We start from the raw sequence: 6,413 nt of genomic DNA on the forward strand, positions 1-6,413 counted from the left end.
GAGTCATCACAAGAACAATGGGGCTGGCTCGCAAAAGAGGAAGGTTATCGAGCTGAAATCGGGAAGCTAAAGCGTCAAGTTGAAAGACTTGTATTTGAAAATAATGTGCAAGTCGCCTCGGAACAGGCGGAAAAAAACAAGCTAGCCCAAGAGAACCAGACCTTGAAGGCCCGCCTTCGCCAAGCCAGTAAGAATAACATTGACCGACAGAAACGTCGCTCCGACGAAAGATTGATAGCAAGTTTAAGAAATCAGGTCATCCAGAGCCAAGAATAATTAGAACAATCAGAAGCTTGCATCGCAAGGATGAAGGTCAAATGGGCAAAAGGCACAACAGCCCGTAGACAGCGTTTGCAACAGGTCATAAGGGATTATGAAATGAGCATCGGGATATTAAGAGAGACGAACTCCACTCTATATGATCGGATCATCAAATAAGCACGAGATGCACAGGCCGACAGAAGACAGTGCTACGATGCAATGGCCCGCATGGAAAGACAAATGGAGTTGTTCCAGAATCGACTTGCCGACAATGCTCAGGCACTGGGATTGAAGAACCGACAAATTAGGCAGTTGTTCAGTGAAAGGGATAACATTCGAGCAAGGATTGACGAAATCGGGCATTACATCTACATGAAATGCCTGGCATGTGAGCGAACACCTCGGAAGACCCTCCTTGTTTCCATCATGGGCTGCGTCCACCGGATTATGCACGAGTTGAAGAGCCTGCAAAGAGACCTTACACCTAGGGCCGCGAAAGGGCCGAAAGATGCCTCGTGGGCCCCTAAGTTGGAAGATTAGGCTTGGGTCGAGTCCTGCTTATTTGGCTTTGTTGCTTTCCCATATGTTGTTTTCTTTTCGTTTAGTCAAACCAAGTTAAAAAATTGTGGAGTCTGTATTGTTGCTATTTTGTCTGAAGTAATGTGTAATAGCAAATTTTGATAATGAAATTAAGTGACTCCGAAAGAATTTCTATGTATCTTTACTTTATGGCAGAACTACGCCTGGTCTGATTCGCGCGGGGACGTGATACGTAGGCAATCCCCATAAGATTCGACCGCTTTTAATAAAGAAAGAAAAGAAAATACAAATAAAATACAGGGTTTCCAAAATACTTTAAAAAGGGACAAATGAGCAAGCCGGGATGACGCATGTTGTTTGAAACAAAGCATGTAGAAACGGTTAACTGCCTAGGAGCATTGCATCCTCTATGTGTTGTGATCAAATTTGTTAACACTAAACGCTAACAAAGTTTGTTGTTGTCTGATTAAAACAGTTAGTTGTTAAAGAATTCTGGCAACACACTCTTACCAAACCAGATCCAAAGAACCGGTAGCAACAAGCATGACTACTTCAGAGAATAGTAATGAGGAAGAAAGGCCGATGGGCCAATTGTTAAAAGAAGCGATGGAAAAGATTGAAAGGATGGGACTAGAGATGAATGCAATGCAGCTAGCCCTAGCCAAAACACAAAAAAGCCCTGAAACACTGGGACACACGCCGGAATACCCCACTCTGGCCCTTCCACAAGCCGCCCAAATCCCCTTTATCATCAAGAAAGAAGCCCTCATGATTCCCAAGCTCCACCACCCCATCAACCTCTCCCAACACCAAATATTCCCATTTTTGTGGGACCAACATCAGCCCTTTTGCAAAGAACGACCAGTGAGCCATTGTTTCAGGCTCACGATACACAGTACTATCCCCCTGAGCCTACGTTTCATGCCCCCGAACCATAGGCTTACAATCCACATTTGGAAGTGTCGGCAGAGATGGAAAAGCCGGCTAAGGCCCCTGAACAGGATGAAGTATTGAGAAAGTTCAAAAGCCTGGAGCAGTCCTTCAGGAACTTGCACGGGCTGGGCAACCAAGTCAGCGTAGCATACAAAGATCTATGCCCTTTCCCAGACGTCCAACTCCCGGCTGGGTTCAAGATGCCTAAATTTGATCTATATGAAGGGCACGGTGATCCCATGGCACATTTGCGGGGATTCTGTAGCAAAATGAGAGGGGCAGGCGGCAAGGATGAGCTGCTGATAGCTTATTTCGGCCAAAGTCTGAGCGGATCTGCACTAGAATGGTATACCAGGCAGGATTCCAGTAGGTGGTATACTTGGGACGATCTGGCACAAGCTTTCGCGGGTCATTTCTAGTACAATCTCGAGATAGTCCCTGACCGTCTCACATTATTAAGAATTGGGAAGAAACCCAGGGAAAGTTTTCGCGAGTTCGGGTTCCGCTGGAGAGAGCAAGCGGCCAGAGTCGATCCTCCCATGAGAGAGGGAGAGATGGTGGACTATTTCTTGCAAACATTGGATCCAACCTACTTTGGTCACTTGGTGACGACAGTCGGAAAATCCTTCAACGAGGTGGTCAAGATAGGGGTCATGATAGAAGAGGGTCTGAGGTCTGACAAAATCTTGAATTACTCGGCCCTCAAGGCCACAACCCAGGCTATTCAGAGCGGCACGGGAGGTGCGCTGAGAAGAAAGAAAGAAGAGGTTGCCACGATCGAGGCAGGCAGTTGGTCCAGGGCTGGCAGGCCACACTACAACCAACCCAGACCTCACAGGTCAAACTACCCATACAACCCACCACAAAATTTCTATCCACCTCGAGAACCACATTGTTCCGTACACCAGGCTCAAGCATACACTCAGCCTCCGGTTCGCCCGCAATGGCGCGCGCCGGCTCCCCAGAACATATATGCACCCCCACAAAACACCTATCCTCCACCGAGAGCATATAGAAACCCTTCAGGGGCAGGCTTTCGGGGAAATCCAGATGCTAGGAATGACAGGTTGCGGAAACAAAGAACTTTCACGGAGTTGGGAGAAACCTACACCGCTTTGTTCCACAAACTGAGGCAATTGGGTTTGGTTAGTCCTGTCCAGACTCGAGAACCAAATCCCCCACCTCAGAATTTGGATCGATCAATCAGTTGTGAATACTGCTCAGGGATGCTCGGACATGATACCGAGAAGTGCTGGAAATTGAGGCATGCCATACAGGATCTTATTGACACCAATAAGATCGAGGTCCAGACACCGGAGGCTCCTAACATCAACCAGAACCCACTGCCAGCGCACCACGAGACTCACATGATTGAGTTAGTGTATGAGGGAGGAGAGTTGAGAAAACCCTCACAAACAGTGATGATGATCCAGGCCGCCCCGAAAGAAGTCTCAACCAGCGGGGGAACAAGGGTACAGTCACAGGGAGAGAGCATCAAGCCAGTAGTGATATTGGGAAAGAGCCCATCCGCCATAATAAGCAAACCCGAGCCAAACAAGTTGGTAATATCAGGGATTCCGCCCGCACCTGCAGTTGTGTTGAAGGGGGCATATAGAGAACTGGTAACCATAAAGCCTGTGGTCCAGCTGCCGATGATTGATAGCAAGGCTGTGCCTTGGAAATATAAAAAGGTGGTGGTGATGTATAAAGGAAAACAGGTGGAAGAAGTTAGTTGTGAAGCGCAAGGGCTGACTCGATCAGGTCGATGTTTCGCTCCAGTGGAACTAAGGAGAACCAACCCAGCTGCAACCAAGAAACCTGTGTCCGAAAAAGAGGCTGAGGAGTTCCTGAGGAAGATGAAAGTACAGGACTATTCTGTGGTCGAACAGTTGAGAAAAACACCGGCCCAGATCTCACTGCTGTCATTACTGATCCATTCTGAGGAGCATCGTCGGGCCCTGATGAAGATATTGAACGAAGCTCATGTACCCAATGAGATTTCTGTAAACCACCTGGAAACCATTGCCAACAAAATTTTCGAGGTGAACAGGGTGACATTCTCAGATGATGACCTGCCGATGGAAGGTACGGAGCATAATAAAGCTCTATACCTAACTGTCAAATGTGAAGACTCGGTGGTAACTCGAGTATTGGTGGATAACGGCTCAAGTGCCAATATTTGTCCACTATCTACCCTGAACCAGTTAAAAATTGACCACGGAAGAATCCACAAGAACATCATCTGTGTCCGAGGGTTCGACGGAAACGGAACAGCCACTGTGGGGGATGTTGTACTTGAACTGACCATCGGTCCAGTCCTGTTTACCATGGAATTCCAGGTGTTAGACGCCACATTATCTTACAACCTGCTGTTAGGACGACCATGGATTCATGCAGCCAAAGCAATACCCTCCACCCTACATCAGATGGTGAAGTTCGAGTGGGAAAGACAAGAGGTCGTGCTACATAGCGAGGACCCGGCGTGCACCATGGGTGGCGCCATTGTACCTTTCATAGAGACCGCTGATGACAAAGGCCCTTGGGTCTACCAGATTTTCGATACAGGGTCGGCCAACAAAATTTCGGAAGGAGAGATCATCTCACACCCTAGGGTAGCTGCCGCGACAGTCATGATGGTCTCAGAAATGCTGGGTAATGGATTTGTGCCGGGAAAGGGCCTAGGAGCCGAGCTTCAGGGGATTGTCCAACCTGTCACCTTGCCTAAAAATCTGGAAACTTTCGGATTGGGGTTCAAACCAACCGCAGCAGATAGGAAGCAAGCACGAAAAATGAAGAAGAAGGTTTGGTTTCTGCCCAAACCAGTGCCACGTCTCTCAAGGTCTTTTGTTAAAGCAAGTGCCAAGGGGTCATCGGTCCCAAAGATTCTAGGACCATTGATCGATATAAATGAGGACCTGAATCAGAGTTTTGAGAGGCAATTCGCTGATGTCAGTGTGGTAGAAGTTGGAGAAGGTTCCAGCAGAACAGAGATACAGTTTGTGGGGCCTGAGGCCAAAACCAACAATTGGACTGTTACTCCTCTTCCTGTTCGATGGGAGTCTTGGTAGTAGGCTTTGATTTATGTTTTGTTTGTTTTGTTTTGTTCGGATTATTCCAGGGTGTAATCCAAATTTTACGTTTGTCTTGTAAAAGTGTGAACCCTTTTATCCCGCAAGTTTAATAAAGTTCTCTCTTTTTGTCCTATTTTAATTTTTGCTTTGTTCTTTTTCTTTCTGAACAGTTCTCTTTTTACTGGTTCTAATGACATGGCATGCACAGCGGATCTTTGACCTAGTCTAATAAATCAATCTGACTCCGACTCAATGATGCAAGAGGTCGTTTGTGACGATGAATCTAACGAAGGTGAAGCCTTCGAAGAGATAAACCGAGAACTGTGCCAATTTGAAGAGAAACCCAAGCCTAACCTAAATGACATTGAGGCTGTGAATCTAGGAGACGCTGATAACGTCCAAGAGACCAAAATTAGCATCCACATTGAACCGAATGTCAGGGAAGAATTGATCAAAACCCTCGTGGAATTCAAAGATGTTTTTGCATGGTCATATGACGATATGCCGGGATTAAGCACCAATTTGGTGGTTCACAAATTGCCCACTGACCCGGCATACCCTCCGGTCAAGCAAAAACTAAGGAAATTTAAAACAGAAATGAGTGTAAAAATCAAAGAAGAGGTGATTTAGCAGTTACAGGAGAAGGTCATTCGGGTCACTCGATATCCCGAGTGGTTGGCCAATGTGGTACCAGTCCCGAAGAAGGATGGGAAAATTAGGGTGTGCGTCGACTACTGCAACCTCAACAAAGCAAGTCCCAAGGACAATTTTCCGTTACCCAACATTCATATCCTGATAGATAATTGCGCGGGGCTCGAGATCGGATCCTTTGTGGATTGCTATGCGGGTTATCATCAGATCCTAATGGACGAGGAAGATGCGGAAAAGACAGCGTTTATTACGCCATGGGGAACCTACTGCTATCGGGTAATGCCGTTCGGATTGAAGAACGCCGGGGCAACATACATGCGAGCAATGACTGCTTGTGTTTCATGACATGATACACAAAGAAATCGAGGTGTACGTCGATGATGTGATCATCAAATCTTGGCGTCAGGAGGACCATGTAGCAGACCTAAGGAGATTTTTCCAAAGACTCCGAAGGTATGATATCAAGCTCAACCCGGCCAAATGCGCATTCGGGGTTCCATCAGGAAAGCTGCTAGGATTCATCGTCAGTCGACGAGGGATTGAGTTAGACCCATCCAAAATTGAATCCATCCGAGATTTGCCACCGCCAAGGAACAAAACAGAGGTAATGAGTTTGCTGGGTAGACTCAATTACATCAGCAGGTTCATCACCCAACTCACAGCAACTTGTGAGCCCATATTTCGGTTGCTGAGAAAGTATGCTGCGGTAGGTTGGACGGCAGAGTGTCAGGAGGCCTTCGACCAAATCAAAGGGTATCTGTCTAATCCACCCGTATTGGTCCCGCCTAAGCCTGGGAAGCCCTTAATTCTTTACCTGACGGTCTTGGAAAATTCATTTGGTTGTGTACTGGGGCAACATGATGACACAAGAAGGAAGGAGCAGGCCATCTACTATCTTAGCAAGAAATTCACAGTACATGAGGTCAAGTACACTCAACTCGAGAAAACATGTTGCGC

Source organism: Nicotiana tabacum, chromosome 10 (genome assembly GCF_000715075.1).
Source record: "Nicotiana tabacum cultivar K326 chromosome 10, ASM71507v2, whole genome shotgun sequence".
Classification (NCBI taxonomy): Eukaryota; Viridiplantae; Streptophyta; class Magnoliopsida; order Solanales; family Solanaceae; genus Nicotiana; species Nicotiana tabacum.